Here is a 21,110-nt window from a genome sequence, read left to right as displayed (position 1 = left end):
AAGTGTCCAAATGTAGGCTAAAGGTCGAACAGTTCCAAATGGATACATCTCTTTAATGAGAGACAGAACTGTGTACATCTGCTGTGGTTCTCCGTTGACCTTTGAGCTGTGCATGCTGCCTGCGCCTCCATGGCCCTTCCTCACTAGGTAACCAATCCCCACCGGGCCCCCTTGGAACAGCTGCTAGGCTTCTAGATTCCAGAGGTGAAATGTCTCCTGCACTCCACACTAGGCCTGCAGTCCTCTGACGACTTCAAAGGCGATGGAGTGGCCCATCCATATAGAAGAGACACCACAGGAAATAAAGCTTGTTTGAGCATGGTATTTGTAGGCTATGTGTAGTGCCACGAGGGAGTAAAATATCGCAGCTGTAATTCCGGTGGCCATATAGTCATATGTCCTTACTCCTATTAATAATTCACACACAGAATGTATCCTATACCTGTGATGATGAGTCTGTGAGCCTTTGTAGAAAAATGCCAGAGCATCACAATCATCATCCTATTTTACATTTTTTACATTTTAGTCATTTAGCAGACGCTCTTATCCAGAGCGACTTACAGTAGTGAATGCATACATTTCATCCTATTCATAAGCTGACAGTCAATGACCCAGAAATGGTGTGTGTAAAAAAATAGAAACTTGAGACCTGCTTCTGCATGACATCACTGTGGAAGCTGCTTCAAAGCAGGTCACTACAAGTGGCGTCTCATTCCGCCTTGAACAGGAATGAAATGACCAAATAAATTAGAATACTTTAAAGAAAACACTGTCTATTTTGTGTGATATGCTCCCTTCCATATTATTGGGTAAATTGTCTATGCTCTATGCTAGTTTTTTAATCATGCATCTTTTGTCTTGATTAAGTCTTAATAACGTTGAGCAAATATAAATGTTTGTTTAAAAACCAAACAATCATTTCAAATATGGTGCTACACGCAACAGGCAATCATGGATATGATTTCTGCATAGTTTATTCAACGTAAAATTAAAGTGAAGAAGGAAGAAATCTAAGTTGCCATGTAACACAGACTAGTACACGTAATTTTGTTGCGCTCCAAGAGAGCGCGTGCCGCGTGAGAAACGCTCCACGCGCGCTCTGGAACCGCACAATAGAACCAATTGATTGGAGGTTGCATGCAGTAGGCGGAACCTGGACACGCTCAACATCCCACATTCAATAGATTATGAGCTACATTTTTATAGTGAACACATTACATTTACACAGCAATTGAGAAGGGGCGCACACGGATCTCATAAAATATTGATTGCCGTATAACAGGTAACGGAGTGAAGAGCCACAAGACAAAGAAAAAACAGCAAAGAAGCGGATGCAAGATTCGTGTGGAGATATTCGGACTGAGTTCACATTGGCACACTATCTCTGGTAAGAGTATTATTCACCGTCAATATTCAGTGCAATGTCTTTACATAGTCGGCTATTCATCCCTCCATTCCCTTTGTGGTCTACTGAAATCATATCCAATATGGCTATCAGACAGGTTTATCGAATAGTGTTGCCATCAAGAGCCATGGCATGCGTTGTAGCTCGTAAAAAACAATACTGTGAATTTATTTCGGACATTTAAGACAGCCTATCTTCTCGAGTTAATTTCTCATAAAGAATGCTGTTACATTATAGTTACATTGTTACATTATTGTTAAATTGGTGTTATATTACTGAAGTAACGGTTCTCAGTGAGCGCTGATCCAGTTGATAACTTGCGCTGCACTCTGGTCTGGTCATACCTTGGTCATCAACAGTAATTTAAGTAAAAACATTTTACTGGTCCTCTAGAGTAGGCTAGACTATACTCACCATCAGTTTATGTTACTATCCAGCATGTGGTGTATTTGCCACAGTTCTTCAACACCTCTATAGATTCTTGGGCATTCTTATTAATATGTTATCCCCCACTTAAACGTGGCCTATATACTACACTGAACAAAAATATAAACATAACATGTAAAGTGTTGATCCTGTGTTTCATGAGCTGAAATAAAATATCCCAGAAATGTTTTATGTGCACAAAAAGCTTATTTCTCTCACATTTTCTGCATAAATTAGTTTACATCCCTGTTAGTGAGCATTTCTTCTTTGCCATGATAATCCACCCACCTGACAGGTGTGGCATATCAAGAAGCTGATTAAACAGCATGATCATTACACAGGTGCACCTTGTGCTGGGGTCAATAACATTGTGCAGTTTTGTCACACAACACAATGCACAGATCAAGTTTTGAGGGAGTGTGCAATTGGCATGCTGACTGCAGGAATGCCCACCAGAGCTATTGCAAGAGAATGTAATGTTAATTTCTCTACCATAAGCTGACTCCAATGTCATTTTAGGCATTTGGCAGTATGTCCAACCGGCCTCATAACAGCAAACCATGTGTATGGCATTGTGTGGGTGAGCGGTTTGCTGATGTCAAAGTTGTAAACAGTGTGCCCCATGGTGGCGGTGGGGTTATGGTATGGGCAGGCATAAGCTATGGATAACGAACACAATTGCATTTTATCGAAGGCAATTTGAATGCACAGAGATACACTGACGAGATCCTGAGCCCCATTGTTGTGCCACTCATCTGCCGCAATCACCTCATGTTTCAGCATGATCATATCATGCACAACCCCATGTCGCAAGGATCTGTACACAATTCCAGGAAGCTGAAAATGTCCCAAGTCTTTCATGGCCTGCATACTCACCACACATGTCACCCATTGAGCATGTTTGGGATGCTCTGGATCGCCGTGTACGACAGTGTGTTCCAGTTCCCACTAAAATATCCAGCAACTTCGCACTGCCATTGAAGATGAGTGGGACAACATTCCACAGGCCACAACCAACAGCCTGATCAACTTAATGTAAAGGAGATGTCGTGCTGCATGAGGCAAATGGTGGTCACACCAGATACTGACTGGTTTTATGATCCAATAGATGCATATCTGCATTCCCAGTCATGTGAAATCCATATATTAGGGCCTAATGAATTTATTTCAATTGACACATTTCCTTATATAAACTGAACTCAGTAAAATCTTTGAAATTGTTGCATGTTGCGTTTATAGTTTTGTTCTGTGAATCATTGGCACATATAGGCCTAACTGTATTGTCATATAGGCTTGTCCAATATTGTTTTCATTTGCCCTTTGAAAATCAGGCCCCTTTAGTTCCAAATGCCTCAAAAGTGACAAAGGCTATAGTGCATTTAGAAGCAAGTTTTTATCTGGTGTGTTGGGTTGTTTTATCCAAGGTAGGCCTACACCCCCACGCACTAACTCTGTGTCACTCTGCACTAGACAGGTAACAAGCATTCCTAGAGACACCTGGGTTGCTGAGAAACTGCAGAGTGCAGAGCCCCTTCTGTGGGCTATTTGTAGGGAGGGCAGCAGTTGAGACTATTGTGTCTGCTGGAGCTGACAGGAGGGAGCAGGTGAGATTTCCTGTTCTGTCAGCCTGTCAGGACTGTCCTGTTGATATATTTGAATGAGCACTGGCCTGTCAGTGAGTCGGGCTCTGGCTCACTCTCTCCCTTCATACCTCCACCCCCACTCCAGAGCACTGGTTCACAGTTGATTGGACTGATGCTCTAGCCAAAGCTGTGTGCTCTGAACTGCAGAATCACACAAGTGTGTTTTATGGAAGGTATTTTTTGAGTGAGTGTAACTTAGCATATATTTTTATTGTAGACTTATGGGATGAGGTTTGATTTTCATCCTTTAAGTGCCATGTCTGACTGAACATGACTGTGTATCTCAGCAATACAGTCAGCAGGTTTGTTCAGAGCTAGCGAGAGAGATACAAGTGTAATCGTTTTCTCATTGAGTCATTATCCATGTGAAATTACACTTGGCCGACGAGTTCTTTTCATCTTATTTGATATACAGTACCAGTCAAAAGTTTGGATACACCTACTCATTCCAGAGTTATTTATTTCTACATCAAAACTATGAAATAACACAACCAAAAAAGTGTTAAACAAATCAAAATGTATTTTATATTTGAGATTCTTCAAAGTAGCCACCCTTTCTTTGCCTTGACAACTTTGCACACTCTTGGCATTCTCTCAACCAGCTTCATGAGCTAGTAACCTGGAAAACATTTCAATTAATAGATGTGCCTTGTTAATTTGTGGAATTTCTTTCCTTCTTAATGCGATTGAACCAATCAGTTGTGTTGTGACAAGGTAGGGGTGGTATACAGTCGATAGCCCTGTTTGGTCAGTCGATGCGGACAATTAAGAACTTTGAAAGATTCTTCAAGTGCAGTCGCAAAACATCAAGCGCTATGATGAAACTGCTCTCGAGGACCGCCACCGGAAAGGAAGACCCAGAGTTACCTCTGCTGCAGAGGATAATTGAAATTGCAACCCAAATAAATGCTTCACAGACTTCAAGTAACAGACATCTCAACATCAACTGTTCAGAGAAGACAGCGTGAATCAGGTCTTCATGGTCGAATTGCTGAAAACAAACAAAAGGACATAAGGCTTGCTTTTTCCAAGAAATATGAGCAATGGACATTAGACTGGTGGGAATCTGTCTTTTGGTCTGATGAGTCCAAATTTGAGATATTTGGTTCCAACCACCGTGTCTTTGTGAGATGCAGAGTAGGTGAACGGTGATCTCTGCATGTGTGGTTCCCACCGTGAAGTATGGTGGTGGTGTGATGGTGCTTTGCTGGTGACACCGATTTATTTAGAATTCAAGGAACACTTAACCAGCATGGCTACCACAGCATTCTGCAGCAATACGCCTTCCCATCTGGTTTGCGCTTAGTGGAACTATCATTTGTTTTTCAAACAGGACAATGACCCAACACTAAGGGCTATTTGAACAAGGAGAGTGATGGAGCGCTGTATCAGATGACCTGGCCTCCACAATCACCCGACCTCAACCCAATTGAGATGGGTTGGGATGAGTTGGACGGCAGAGTGAAGGAAAAGCAGCCAACGAGTGCTCAGCATATGTGGGAACTCCTTCAAGACTGTTGGAAAATCATTCCAGTTGAAGCTGGTTAAGAGAATGCCAAGTGTACAAAGCTTTCATCAAAGGTAAAGGGTGGCTACTTTGAAGAATCTAAAATATATTTTGATTTGTTTAACACTGTAGTTACTACATGATTCCATGTGTTATTTCATTGTTTTGATGTATTCACTACTATTTTACAATGTAGGAAATTGTAAAAATAAAGAAACCCTGGAATGAGTAAGTGTTCAAACGTTTGACTGGTACTGTATGTGAAAACATCAAAAGTTGACATTTTAAAAACAGTGATTTTCAAAAAGATTCGCAGTGACATGGCCAGCAAGAAAATACCCCCATGGCTAGAAACTTAATGCAAGTTTTGAAAATCAGTTTCTTACTTTTAATCCTACCCTGTGATGGCAGAAGAATTTATTTAGTACCCTTATGTTTAACCAGATAATAGAAACACTGTTTTCACATGTAAACACTGGTATGGTGCTGAAGATAATGAATTAGAGGTTGAAAAATGGCATAATTAACCTGTAGAAAAGGAGGGTTTGACTAGTTCAGAGTTCGAAGTGCCACCATAGCGCAGCGAGAAGAATGCAGATGAAGCAGGAATCCAAATAGTAGGATTTTATTGCACAAACACAGGAGCACATGGGGAAAGGTAGTCAGATGTGTTTACCAGGGAAATCCAAACATGTTAACATACATGCATGACTGACAAGTGCAAAAGGGATAAATAACAAATGCATCCCACATGCTGGACTGACAGGAAATTGTTACTAAGTAATTTGGCAGCGGAATATCAACTTTAACATCAACTAAAAATGATCTGAAAGTTAACAGTTATACATATTCTTTAATAATGAAAGGTACTCACTTCTCAGTCACGAACACACACAACATAGAAAGAAAAACAAGTTGGCTGCCCCATGCATTCACCAACAGGAATAAGAAAGACTGGAGGGAGGAACTGCTACTTAAATGGTCAAGGGTGTTAACGAGCAGAGTGGAGTCAGGTGAGATGAGTGGCAAAGAAGGTGCATGGCCAGAGTAGAGTTACAACCTGGTTTCTGTCTTGAGCTTTTGTAACATGCCCTTTTAGTCCATTTGGTTTGTGCTGTTCATGTAGTCATGTAATCCGACATTACTGTTCCTTTTATCATCCAGTGTCTCGTGTGGCTCAGTTGGTAGAACACGGTGTTTGCAACGCCAGGGTTGTGGGTTTGATTCCCACGGGGGACCAGTACGGGGGAAAAAAAATGTATGCATTCACTACTGTAAGTCGCTCTGGATAAGAGTGTCTGCTAAATGACTAAAAATGTAAAAAATGTAAATTTTCTCTATGGTGTGTGAGAGTCAATGGCGTGGTAAGTAGGTAGAGGGGTTCACTTTATTCCTACATTATTGGATCAAATAATATTATCCATTTGTAATATATACCCCTCCTGCCTACAGGTGTTGCTTTACCTCGGCTGGAATGACAAGTCAACGTGAAGCGAATTAGATTTTACATTTTTGAACTCACAATGCATTGAGGGAAGACTGAACTCCCCTACAGAGATTTGAGCCCCAGAGCCTTTTTGATGCTATGATTTGCTGTCACGTTGAAATAATGAAATTATGGGACATCAACTTCAACAACTTATTTTTTTTTGCACTCAACACTTTCACCTTAATATGATGGTTACTTGTAGCTAAGTCAGAAATGTGTGTTTGAAATGACATTGGACAACTTTACGATTGATGTGGTTAATACATGTCTTATAACATGTTATTGACTTTTGTTTCCCCACACAGCTGAATCCAGCCACTGCTTACTATGTGCTTCTGTTCAACACAATTTCAAAGTATATCAGAATGATAAGGAACACCTCAGGGCAATAACCTACTATGTATGATCAGACACTGTAGTCCAGATGAATTAGAGAAATCCTCAGCCATGAAAGCCAAACTATTTTTGAAGTACTGTTTGTACATTGAAGTACTTTGTAAATCCGTAGTCTGGGAGGGAAAAATGACCTGTAATCTCTTAAATTGTCTGAACTACCAAGGCTAAGGAGTTAGGAAGGTAGTTAGAAAATACTTTTTTGGCGGACCAGTTTGAAGCAGGTGAAGTGAATTTTTTTCTGTAAATGTTCATGACATCAGTGCGGATATGTAAGAGCATAGACTCAAAGATCTTTGGCCATCTTTGAACAGTTTTAAAACAGTGCTTAAAACTCATTATTTCACTAAGTCTTACAATACCCAGCACTCACACACTTTTAGATTTGCTGGAGAGAAAATGATGAAAAACTCAAATTAAATTGTTTGTGTCCAATTTGATGGTGAGAATGCCTCCAGGTCCACCATACAATTCCATAATTTCTATTTCATAAAACTGTTTCATATTCTTCTGTTGGACTTCTACACCACTGCATCGGTAAAGCTCATGTGTTTGTCACAAGTTAAGTCACAATTTAACATCCATGAGCTCAGTGTTTGCGGGCTCGTGGAAGATATCTCAGAGGAAGTGCATAAGGGAGAGCATTGATGGAGGACACCCAGAGTCACGCACTTCAACTCAGCATTGATCAGGGTGTCATTAGGCACGGGATGCACGGCCTGAACTAGAAGTAGGCCAGACTCAGAGACATGCCCTTACCCCTCTACTATTTCAATGGCCTCACTGTGACATCAGCAGCAGGGGTGAGGAGAGGTACTAATCTATTTAGGACAGCTGCTTGGGAACACAGCCCTCACATTGGACGAGATTCACTTCCTGGAATGTCAGGAATCAGGATGTGACTTTATACGTTTTGAATGTGTTACTCTCAGCAGAGCCAGAGCCCTCTATTTCTGTTTCCAAATAGAAAGGTCTGAGCCGAGTCAGAGCTTTGTTTTGGGTTTTAATTTAGAGGTATAGCACACATCTCACAGTTTGTGAAGTCCTAGTAGTTATCTCAGCTGTTTTGTGGAACTATAAATGCTTTTGAAAGAATTTAACCTAAAGCCATTGGCAACATGTGCTCACAAGTCCTATGCCCTAGACCCACTTGGTACGATGGCATATGATGTAGTTGGGTCCTTGGCGCTGAACCATGCTGGAGGCCCATCGCTGGGAGTTGTATTTCCAGCTGGATGGTTTCCCCAGTGATGATCTCTCTCCTCGTCCACGTGATGGAGAGAAGAGAGAGGGAGAGAAAAGAAGATAGGGCTGGGGAGCCAGGAGAGGATGCTTTTTTTGTCTGGGGCCACATGTCTATGATTTGGGTGGCTGGACAATTTTTAGGCTTTGACAATTTTAGGGCCTTCCTCTGACACCGCCTGGTATAAAGGTCCTGGATGGCAGGGAGCTTCGGTCTCAGTGATGTACTGGGCCATACGCACTACCCTCTATAGCGTCTTGTGTTCGGATGCCAAGCAAAAGCATGTGCATACCTGCTCGTCAAACATCTCATTCCAAAATCATGGACATTAATATATTGGTCCCCCCATTTGCTGCTATAACAGCCTCCACTCTTCTGGGAAAGCTTTCCACTAGATGTTGGAACATTGCTGTGGGGATTTGCTTCCATTCAGCCACAAGCATTACTGAGGTCGGGCGCTGATGTTCGGCGATTAGGCGTGGTTCGCAGTCAACGTTCAATGGGGTTGAGGTTAGGGCTCTGTGCAGGCCAGTCAAGTTCTTCCACATCGATCTCGACAAATCATTTCTTTATGCACCTCGCTTTGTGCATGGGGACATTGTCATGCTGGAACAAGAAAGGGCCTTCCCCAAACTGTTGCCACAAATTGGAAGCACATAATCGTCTAGAATGTCATTGTATGCTGTAGTGTTACGATTTCCCTTCACTGGGTTAGCCCGAACCATGAAAAACAGTCCCAGACCATTATTCCTCCTCCATCAAATTTTACAGTTGGCACTATGCATTCGGGCAGGTAGCGTTCTCCTGAAATCCGCTGAAACTCAGATTCGTCCTTCGGACTGCCAGATGGTGAAGCGTTTCCACTGCTCCAGAGTCCAATGGCGGCGAGCTTTACACCACTCCAGCCGACGCTTAGCATTGCGCATGGTGATCTTAGGCTTAAGTGCGGCTGCTCTGCCATGGAAACCCTTTTCATGAAGCTCCCGAAGAACAGTTATTGTACTGACGTTGCTTCCAGAGGCAGGTTGGAACTCTGTAGTGAGTGCTGCAACCGAGGACACACGATTTTTACGCGTTACGTGCTTCAGCACTGGGTGGTCTTGTTTTGTGAACTTGTGTGGCCTACCACTTTGCGGCTGAGCCGTTGCTGCTCCGAGACTTTTCCACTTCACAATAACAGTACTTAGAGTTGACCGGAGCAACTCTAGCAGGGCAGAAATTTGATGAACTGATTTATTGGTAAGGTGGCATCCTTTAACGGTGCCACGTTGAAATTCATTCTACTGCCATTCTACTGCCAATGTTCCCTATGGAGATTGCATGGCTGTGTGCTAGATTTTATACACCTGTCAGCAACTGGTGTGGCTGAAATAGCCAAATCCACTCATAGTTTACCAAGCGGTGAAGAAGCCAGTCAAGATGCATAAAATGGTATAACGGTATAACTTTTTGAGGATCTGAAGGCCCATGCCTAATCCTTTTAGCCTCCTGAGGGAGAAGAGGCATTGTCATGCCTTCTTCATGACTGTGTTGGTGTGTGTGGACCATGTTATTCCCTTAGTGATGTGGCACAGAGGAATTTGAAGCTCTCGACCCACTCAATTACAGCTCCGTCGATGTGGATCCGTTTCCTATAGTCAGCTCCTTTGTCTTGCTGATGTTGAGGGAAAGGTTGTTCTCCTGGCACCACACTGCCAGGTCACTGACCTCTCCCTACAGGCTGTCTCATCGTCGTCGTTGATCATGCCTACCACCATCGTGTCGTCAGAAAACGTAATGATGGTGTTGGAGTCATGCGCGACCACACAGTTGTGGGTAGAACAGGGAGTACAGGAGGGGACTAAGCACGCACCCCTGAGGGCCCCCCATGTTGAGGGTCAAAGTGACGGATTTGTTGTTGCCTACCCTCACCACCTGGGGGCAGCCTGCCTGGAAGTCCAGGATCCAGTTGTGGAGGGAGGTGTTCAGCCCCAGGGTCCTGAGCTTAGTGATGAGCTTGGAGGACATTATGGTGTTGAACGCTGAGCTGTAGTCAATTAACTGCATTCTCACAACTCTACCTACATGTACATATTACCTCATTGACCTCGACTAACCAGTGCCCCCGCACATTGACTCTGTACCGGTACCCCTTGTATATAGCCTTGCTATTGTTATTTTACTGCTGCTCTTTAATTATTATTATAATTTTTTTTTATATAGGTATTTCTCTTAAAATGTCATTGTTGGTTAAGGGCTTGTAAGTAAGAACAAATTGTAGTGTATTCAAGGTTCGAAAAGGCTTCTAAAGTTTGTAACGAATGTATCAACCCCTACACACATTTCTATTAGCTATAATCAACACGGTTGCTGTAGGATTATTTTCCTGCTGTAGAAAACTGGCTCAAATTAAGATCCTACATCTGTACGCGTGTTGGGTATAAATCTCTGTAAGAAACCTATAATTTACTATATACTTGATCAGAAAGATAATATCCACAACCAGAGAGTACACACACAGGGATTGATATATGCTGTGGTGTATGTTTACCAGAGACTGCTGTGCACTAATCTGTATTTCTCCCACAGACAGAGAGAGAGAGAGAGAGAGAGAGAGAGAGAGAGAGAGAGAGAGAGAGAGAGAGAGAGAGAGAGAGAGAGAGAGAGAGAGAGAGAGAGAGAGAGAGAGAGAGAGAGAGAGAGAGAGAGAGAGAGAGAGAGAGAGAGAGAGAGAGAGAGAGATAGATAGATAGATAGATAGATAGATAGATAGATAGATAGATAGATAGATAGATAGATAGATAGATAGATAGATAGATAGATAGATAGATAGATAGATAGATAGATAGATAGATAGATAGATAGATGAGGAGCATCTCAGAGGAGGACACAAATCTCTGAGTTCTTAGTTAATCTCCCATTCACCCAGCCAGCTAATCATGATGGGACTCAATGGGCCTGGAATCCCTCCGAGTGCCAGTGAGCAGATTGGGGATTAAGTATTGAGTGGGGAGAGGAGATTGGAAGCAAAAATCAAGTAGAGAGATTGTAAAGGTGAGAGGAATATTAACAGTAATAATTTGGTAGGTGCTTATATAATTGTCTTATTTCACGTGTGTATTAATAGACAAGTGTGAATTGAAAATGTGTCTTTTGTATATCCCAACTCCCCCTGAGACAGCCTCGGCGAGTGGGGTCGACCCAGTTAACCCAGTTAACAACAAACGTTCCCACAACTTTAGAGAATGTTCCCTTAAGAGTCTCACTAGGTCATTACATAACATTTTCATAGGAATGTTCTAGTAATGTGCAAGGACTGTTTCCAAGAGACCATTCCCTTAATGTCAAACAGATCTTACCCAGAACGTGGTTACCATGTTCTCAGAATATTCAATATCAATGTTGTAGACACATTTCATTGGAATGTTGCAAGAATATTCCAGAGGGTTAGGAGAATATTCCATCAACGTCACACCAAACATACACAGAACATAGTTGCCATGTTCTCAGAATATAAGATATTAATGTTCTAGACATGTTTCATGGGAACATTGCAAAAACATGAATGTGTCTAATGACGTATAAAACATAGGATGTTCTGTCATTGTCCCCTGGAGGTTTTTGTGTGTTTTTTAGGGTGTCGCCTGATGGTCTCAAAGAAACGTTCTCCCCACCCCTCAAAAAACGTGTTACTTTACAAACCACCCCTTGTTACTGTTGCAGAGCCCATCAAGGCCCTGGTTGGTGAACTACTAATATATTTACAGCTTTTTGTCTGTTGGCAGGAATAGGGACACCCACACACATGCAGTGCTTTTAATGTACAACATTTCAACTTACATATTTGACACACATGATTACATTGTGCATATATATTTATACAGTAAATATTATTAAACATGTCCTCCCCTGGGATTTAAACTCATAACCTCATGGTTCACAGTATTCCAATCTTGCTGCTACACCACCATGTCTGTGTCCATTATCAGTTAATCTGACTATTCTCTCATCATTGATTTGATTTACTTGTTTCAGCCATTTGCGGGTTTTCTGTATGGCTGTCTAATGTTGGTGGGGGCGTATTACTTAGTTTTAATGTTACTCCTTATTCACTATGATAGAGTGAGTGTGATTGAGTGTGCTTTTAACAGAGCCAAGATGTACTTTGAAGTGCAAAGTGTAGCATTGCAGGTCTTTGACACAGACTTGTTGGTGTAGTGGGAAGATTGGAATGCCATGAACCAAGAGGTTGTGAGTTCAAATCCAAGGTGAGGACATGTTGAATAATAATGACTGCGTAAATTAATAATGTAATCATGTGTGTAAATTGAAAGCTTTGTTTGTGTGGGTGTTTCTAACCTTACCAACAGGGAAACTACTTCATTGGCTTGGCAACAGTAACAATGTATGATGAAGCAAGTTTTTTTGGGACCATCAGGCGACGTCCTAACAACATCTTTAGTAACGTCCAAGGAACAAGCTGGGAAGTAGACAACAATCTCAAGGGGACCACACCACAAACAACACAAAGAGAAATCAACGGCACGTAGATATAAAGTAGAGCTGAAGGGTCCCATGTGTTGATTGATTCAGTTGCTTAAGCACTTGATTTAACAATCCAGTCTATGTTATGCTGCTGAAAGAACGCCAAGTAGTATGCTGAATGGAAGCTGATAGTTATAGCTGGTGCCAATGCATCCCCCTCACACTGAAGTATTTGTGGAATGAAATGAAAATAGCAATGTGGATAAATGTGGAGCGCACCCTTATCTGATTGCTGTGTGTGTAGAACCAGAATAGACAGATGACAGTTCAGCCCATCCATAATGTTCACTAGGACTGGCGTTTCACAACTTTACCAGGCAGGTTTACTTCAGGTGTCCACTGCATCCGTCCGTCCGTCCATCCACCCATCCATCTGTCCATCCATATTCACACGTGCTGGTGCCCAACACGCCTCTGTTTGTGACATGAGGCTATTTTTAGCAGCATAGTGAGTTTGTGTGTTTGTGTGTGTGTGTGTGACACACATGGGAGATTAAATCCTGATTTCCCACCTGAGTGAGAGTGGCTCTAGTATAATCCAGTCATCCTAGGGAAAGACAGAGACAGGCTGTCAGAAGCCCCCAGACTCTCTTCTCCACTGTTTGCTCTTAAACACAGGGAGACACACGTCTATTAGCAGCTCATCAGAGAAATGATGTGGAAAAGTGTAATCTCTTAATCTGTTGGAAATCTCTCCACACTGAACGTTCAGCCCGCTAGAGAGATGAGATGTTTTCTAGTCAGACACGTTGTCACTCAGAGCCCTGGGGATTTCAATTTGACAGCCAGATAGACAGAAAAAACTAAATACCTCAGTGGCACATCAAGAGATTTTCTCATGGTAGCCGAATTGCGTTTCTATTTGACTGTAATGCTTAAACCCTCATCTTGCTGAGGTAAGGTCTACCACAGATAATTCCCCCAGTATCTATTCTAGTGGTTAATCAAAATAGAATACAGATTGTACTCTAATTGGTGGGTTGTAAGGAAAACATGTATATGGTATCAAACCTCTGTAGCCACAGGAGTTTGGGAAAGTCAAAGGGCTTTGCTGATTGGATATGGAGCAGAGGTACTTTTTCCCTGCCTGAGGAGAGTAGCAAAACTGCAAAAAAGAATCCCTTATTGTTGAATGATAGTCCAAAGCCTCTTCAACAGATTAAGCTCAAATGAAATTACAGTGGACTAATGAAGCACAGGGCCTTGACAATGTTGGAGAAGGGGTGGGTAGTATAGCCTGATTATTCCTCGAGCAGACTACTCACACAGACACGCACACGCGCATGCGCACACACACACACACACACACCCCCGCACGTGCGCACACACACACACACACACACACACCCGCACGTGCACACTCGCACACACACACACACACACACACACACACACACACACACACACACACACACACACACACACACACACACACACACACACGGGCAATATAAGTAATCAGTGTTGGTAGATGTGGTGTGCGGGTCAGGGCCCTGCTTTGGAGTGGTTATGGGATCGCGGTAAACACTTCTCTTCTGGTCCTCATACATCTCCCTCCGGGATGACGTCTCTTAGCCATGTTGCCAACGTCAGAGTAGCCTAGCCCCAGCAGCACAGATGCTGGTCTGAGGGTGAGAATTTGAGGAGGGTTTTTTGGGATCAGGGCTCTTCAAGGCCTGGATAAACAAGCAAGCCTCTGACAGATTAGACAGGGAAGGAGGACATTGATTTTCTCCCACACGAAAGCGTAACAATGTGACATTTGCTCTTGCGTAATTATGCCCCTATTCCCATCCCTCCACCCCCCACTCCCACCCTTACCGAACAAGCTCCTTTCCTCTGGGGACACGGCCTTCTGTCTACACAAAGCAGAGACCCAACAACAACACCCATGAAACCCTGCAAGAACAGAACACAACAGCGGTTTATAAAATCACTGCATCCACAACATCCACTGGCTTAGGGAGCAATATAGGGATCATTGCCATTAGTCATTCTGTGTCAGCCTTTCCATGTGTATCTTAATGCTGCATGCAGAGCAGTAGCAAATAAACCCCATCTATTTATAGTTGTTTATAAAGAGACCTTTAAAAATAATGTTGAATTTAATTAAACGCTCTCGATGTAATTACCCGACGCCACATGTGCACCTCCCTAGAGGTGGTGAGTAAGCCTGCATGACGTTCTCCCAACAAACTACTTCCTATCACACTTCTCACACACACACACACACACACACACACACACACACACACACACACACACACACACACACACACACACACACACACACACACACACACACACACACACACACACACACACACACACACACACACACACACACTTTTAGAAGGCCAATCTGGGAAAGTGAGGTGTTTGAGATTTAAGTGATGATGGCTGGGCAAGCAGGCAGGCTTTGTTAATTGTGTATGAAGGTTATGTGACGATGGTGGCATCATGCCGTACAAATCGTTGGCGATTGGTGCCGTTTATGATGAGGGAGGACCGTTTTTTGGTTTTATGAGCATGGTCTTATTTCTATTACAGCATATTGAATGACTGTCATTCATATTCCATTCACCCAGCTAAACAGGTGAATTTTCCCTATATCCATCATGAGGTTGCTACAACGTAGCCTACGAATGAAAGTTTACAACATAGGTCAAGATATTTTTGTTGACAGACAGTGGCACATTCAATACCGCCTTGCACACTCTTTCTTGCCTGCATCTAGCTGATCTAGGTTGTAATCATTAATCCAACAGTTGCAAACGAGAGTTTCTGTTGTACAAATGCAGGTATGTTTATCTCCATTTCGTTCCGTTTGCTTCCGTTTAAGAAAACTTTTTCAACAGAATCGGCAGAATCAAACGCAAACACAGAACTAGCAGCCACATACAAACAACACGATCACACTCTCTCCTCTCACATTTTCCCTTCGCTTGTGGACTTCAGTGAACAATACAACAGCTGTCTGTGACCAGGTGAAAAAACCTTTCCAAACCAAACCTTCATACCATATTTTAATTTGTCTTTATTTCACCTTTATTTAACCAGGTAGGCCAGTTGAGAACAAGTTCTCATTTACAACTGCGACCTGGCCAAGATAAAGCAAAGCAGTGCGACAAAAACAACAACACAGAGTGACACATAAACAAACGTACAGTCAATATAAAAGAAAAAATCTATGTACAGTGTGTGCAAATGTAGAAGAGTAAGGAGGTAGGCAATAAATAAATAAAATAATTACAATTTAGCATTAATACTGGATTGATAGATGTGCAGATGATGATGTGCAAGTAGAGGTACTGGGGTGGAAAAGAGCAAGACGGTGAGTAATAATATGGGGATGAGGTAGTCGGGTGTGCTATTTACAGATTGGCTGTGTACAGGTACAGTGATTGGTAAGCTGCTCAGACAGCTGATGCTGTTAGAGAGGGAGATATAAGACTCCAGCTTCAGAGATTTTTGCATTTAGTTCCAGTCATTGGCAGCAGAGAACTGGAAGGAAAGGCGGCCGAAGGAGGAATTGGCTTTGGGGGTGACCAGTGAAATATACCTGCTGGAGCGTGTGCTACGGGTCAGTGTTGATATGGTGACCAGTGAACTGAGATAAGGCGGGGCTTTACCTAGCAAAGACTTTTAGATGACCTGGAGCCAGTGGGTTTGGCGCCGGATATGTATGAGGGCCAGCCAACAAGAACATACAGGTCGCAGTGGTGGGTAGTATATGGAGCTTTGGTGATAAAACGGATGGCACTGTGATAGATTACATCCAATTTGCTGAGTAGAGTGTTGAGGGCTATTTTGTAAATGACATCGCCGAAATCAAGGATCGGTAGGATAGTCAGTTTTACGAGGGTAAGTTTGGCGGCATGAGTGTAGGAGGCTTTGTTACCATAACCACTAACCGCTACACACAGCCTACATCGTTGCCACCGTATTAGCTAACGTAATAGTCAACATAGCTACTAGAGCTAACACATTACTAAATCCACTACAATCATGCAGTACAGTGTACAGCAAGCTGTTTAGCAATTACGCTGGCTGGCCCCGGTGGCAATACATGAATAAAACCAAAAGCTTACCATGACTTGTGTCACGATTCCCACCGACGGTGGCGCCCCCTCCTGCTCGGGTGGCGCTCGGCGGTCGTCGTCACCGGCCTATTAGCTGCCACCGATTCCCTTTTGCTTTTCCCTTTTTTTATTTTGTGACACCTGTGGTCAATTAGCCATTAGAAGGGCTATTTAGTTTAGCTGGCCCGCTCCTGTTCGTGCGGGATTAATGATTGTTTATTTGATAGACGGCTTATGTTCGTGTCGACGTTGTTTTGACGCCGTATGTATTTTCTCCCCTGTGTGTGGGAACCTTTGTTTTTTTGTGTGAGTGTATATATTAAAAACACCACTACCCTGTGTTCGCTGCTTCCTGCGCCTCATTCCTCCTCCACGATCACCAAGCCATTACAGAATCCCGCACCACAAGAAAAGGCATGGAATCAGCGGGAGCAGCGGCCACTCCTCTGCCCTCGATGGAGGAACGCGTACTCCACCACACGACAGTCCTCCATCGCATCGGATCGGCAATGGACCAGATGATGGAGAGGATGGACCGATGGGAGAGAAGTGGTATCCTCTCTCCACCTCCACCTCCCCCGATACAGCCATCTTCGCTCCCATGACGTCTGGCTCTGGCGCGCTTCGTTTGGCGCTCCCGAGGGAGTACGATGGGGCGGCGGCTGGGTGCCAGGGATTTTTGCTCCGCTTGAGCTGTACCTGGCCACCGTCAGACCTGCTCCCACGGGGGAGGAGAGCGTGAGTGCCCTCGTTTCCTGCCTGACGGGCCGAGCTCTGGAGTGGGCTAATGCGGTCTGGAACGGTCCAGACTCGGCGAGGGACCACTACCCAGAGTTCACCCGCCGCTTTCGGGCCGTGTTCGACCACCCTCCGGAAGGAAGAGCGGCGGGTGAACGGCTGTTCCACCTCACGCAGGAAACGAGGAGTGCCCAGGACTTCGCGCTGGAGTTCAGGACCTTGGCTGCTGGGGCGGGGTGGAACGACAGGGCCCTCATAGACCACTACCGCTGCAGTCTCCGGGCGGACGTCCGCAGGGAGCTGGCCTGTCGGGACACAGCTCTGTCCCTGGACGAGCTCATAGATATGTCCATACGACTGGACAATTTGCTGGCTGCCCGCGGGCGTTCGGAGAGGGTCCTGCCCGTTCCACCCCCGTGCACCCCCGCCCCTACCCCTATGGAGGTGGGGGGGGGGCCGTGCAAAGGGGCACCGGAGGAAGTGGCTCCTCCTGCACCAGCTGTGGTCGGAGAGGACACACGGCCGACCGGTGCTGGAGGAGCCAGTCTGGGAGTCGAGAGGGCAGGCAGAACACTTCTCGGTCACCTCAGGTGAGTCAGCACCAGATTCACCCAGAACCCCCTGTTGGTCACGTGTTTTTACCTGTTTTGTTTACTAAATTTTTTCCCTCTTCCCAGCATAGGGCGCTAGTCGATTCAGGCGCAGCTGGGAATTTTATGGACCGTGGACTTGCCATTAAGCTGGGCATTCCGCGGGTGCCGATAGATTCCCCTTTCCCTGTGCACTCCCTAGATAGCCGGCCATTAGGGTCAGGGTTAGTCAGGGAGTCCACGGTGCCACTGGACATGGTAACGCAGGGGAATCATAAGGAACGCATTAGTTTTTTCCTTATTGATTCGCCTGCGTTTCCGGTGGTGCTGGGGGTCCCCTGGCTGGCTGGTCACAATCCCCGTATTTCGTGGAAACAGGGGGTTCTCCAGGGGTGGACAGAGGAGTGTTCAGGTAGGTGTCTAGGAGTTTCCATAGGTGCCACGTCGGTGGAGAGTCCAGACCAGGTGTCCACCGTGCGCATTCCCCCTGAATACGCTGATTTGGCGATTGCTTTTTGTAAAAAGAGGGCGACTAAATTACCACCTCATCGACAGGGGGATTGTGCGATAGATCTCCAGGTTGACGCTGCGCTTCCCAGGAGTCACGTGTACCCCTTGTCACAGGAGGAGACTGCGGCTATGGAGACATATGTCACGGAATCCCTGGGACAGGGGTACATTCGGCCCTCCATCTCACCCGCTTCCTCGAGTTTCTTTTTTGTGAAGAAAAAGGAGGGAGGTCTGCGTCCGTGCATTGATTACCGAGGTCTAAACGCTATTACGGTGGGGTTTAGTTACCCACTACCTCTCATCGCTACGGCGGTGGAATCATTTCACGGAGCACAGTTCTTCACAAAACTGGATCTCAGGAGCGCGTATAATCTGGTGCGTATCAAGAAGGGAGACGAGTGGAAAACCGCCTTTAGTACCACATCAGGCCATTATGAGTACCTCGTCATGCCGTATGGGTTGAAAAATGCTCCAGCCGTCTTTCAATCCTTTGTTGACGAGATTCTCAGGGACCTGCATGGGCAGGGCGTGATAGTCTATATCGATGACATTCTGATATATTCCGCCACCCGCTCCGCGCATGTGTCCCTGGTGCGCAAGGTGCTTGGTAGACTGCTGGAGCATGACCTATACGTTAAGGCTGAGAAGTGTGAGTTTTCCAAACGAGCCGTCTCCTTTCTGGGTTATCGCATTTCCACCACGGGGGTGGTGATGGAGTGTGACCGCGTTAAGGCCGTGCGTGATTGGCCGACTCCAACCACGGTGAAGGAGGTGCAGCGGTTTTTAGGCTTTGCCAATTACTACCGGAGGTTTATCCGGGGTTTTGGCCAGGTAGCATCTCCCATTACCTCACTGCTGAAGGGGGGGCCGGTGCATTTGCGATGGTCGACGGAGGCGGACGGAGCCTTCAAGAAGTTGAAGACGCTATTCACCGACGCACCCGTGTTGGCGCACGTGGACCCGTCTTTAGCGTTCGTAGTGGAGGTGGACGCGTCCGAGGCTGGGGTGGGTGCCGTGCTATCACAGCGCTCGGGTGTGCCACTGACACTCCGCCCCTGCGCTTTCTTTTCGAAGAAGCTCAGTTCGGCGGAGCGTAACTACGATGTGGAGGACAGGGAGTTGCTAGCAGTGGTCAAAGCTTTGAGGGTGTGGCGGCACTGGCTTGAGGGGGCTAAACACCCCTTTCTCATCTGGACCGACCACCGAAACCTGGAGTACATCCGGGCAGTGAGGAGACTGAATCCGCGTCAGGCGAGGTGGGCCATGTTCTTCGCCCGGTTTAGGTTTACCATCTCCTATAGACCGGGTTCCCTGAATACTAGGGCCGACGCGCTGTCCCGTCTCTATGACACGGAGGACCGGCCCATCGATCCAACTCCCATCATTCCAGCGTCTAGGCTGGTGGCACCTGTGGTATGGGAGGTGGACGCGGACATCGAGCGGGCATTGGTGTTAGAACCTGCGCCTGCGCAGGTGCCCTTGGGGCGCATGTATGTGCCGCTCGGTGTTCGTGATCGTTTGATTCGGTGGGCGCACACGCTACCCACTGCGGGTCATCCTGGTGAGGCGAGGACAGTGCGGAGTCTAAGGGGGAAGTACTGGTGGCCCACCTTAGCTAAGGACGTGAGGTCCTATGTCTCTTCCTGTTCGGTGTGTGCCCAGAGTAAGGCTCCTAGGCATCTACCAAGAGGGAAGTTACAGCCCCTCCCCGTTCCACAACGACCATGGTCGCACCTGTCCATCGACTTCCTGACAGATCTTCCCCCCTCTCAGGGGAACACGGCGATTCTGGTGGTTGTGGATCGGTTCTCTAAGTCCTGCCGTCTCCTCCCATTGCCCGGTCTCCCTACGGCCCTGCAGACTGCGGAGGCCCTATTTACCCACGTCTTCCGGCACTACGGGGTGCCGGAGGACATTGTCTCTGATCGAGGTTCCCAGTTCACATCCAGGGTCTGGAAGGCGTTTATGGAGCGGCTGGGGGTCTCGGTCAGTTTGACCTCCGGTTATCACCCCGAGAGCAATGGGCAGGCGGAGAGGGTGAACCAGGAGGTGGGCAGGTTCCTGAGGTCGTATTGCCAGGACCGGCCAGGGGAGTGGGCGAGGTATATTCCCTGGGCTGACTTAGCCCAGAACTCACTTCGCCACTCCTCTACTAACATATCACCCTTTCAGTGTGTGTTAGGTTACCAGCCGGTCCTGGCACCATGGCACCGGAGTCAGACCGAGGCTCCTGCGGTGGAGGACTGGGTCCAGCACTCCAAGGAGACCTGGAGAGCCGTCCAGGACTCACTAAAGGAGGCCAGTGCGCGGCAGAAGAGGAGTGCTGACCGCCACCGCAGTGAGGCGCCCGTGTTCACACCGGGAGACAGGGTCTGGCTCTCGACCCGGAACCTGCCCCTCCGCGTGCCCTGCCGGAAGCTGGGGCCGCAGTGTGTGGGGCCCTTCAAAGTCCTGAGGAGGATAAACGAGGTGTGTTATCGGTTGCAACTCCCTTCCTATTACCGTATTAACCCCTCGTTTCATGTGTCTCTCCTCAGGCCGGTGGTAGCTGGTCCCCTTC

The 21,110-nt window shown here is 45.8% G+C and overlaps 1 protein-coding gene across 3 annotated transcripts in view; it reads left to right on the top strand.

Annotated features, from left to right (window-relative positions):
- Positions 1–1,091: 1,091 nt before the first annotated feature.
- Positions 1,092–21,110, top strand: part of LOC115207877 (sodium-coupled neutral amino acid transporter 3-like) — a 60,679-nt gene continuing 40,660 nt past the window's right edge. For all 3 annotated transcript variants that reach the window (XM_029775411.1, XM_029775409.1, XM_029775410.1), the window contains exon 1: positions 1,092–1,387. The gene's annotated coding sequence lies outside the window, so the exon portion shown is untranslated. The remainder of the gene's footprint in view (positions 1,388–21,110) is intronic.

This window comes from Salmo trutta, chromosome 14 (assembly GCF_901001165.1).
Source record: "Salmo trutta chromosome 14, fSalTru1.1, whole genome shotgun sequence".
NCBI classification, from domain to species: domain Eukaryota; kingdom Metazoa; phylum Chordata; class Actinopteri; order Salmoniformes; family Salmonidae; genus Salmo; species Salmo trutta.
This window is presented reverse-complemented; position numbering and strand designations above follow the sequence as displayed.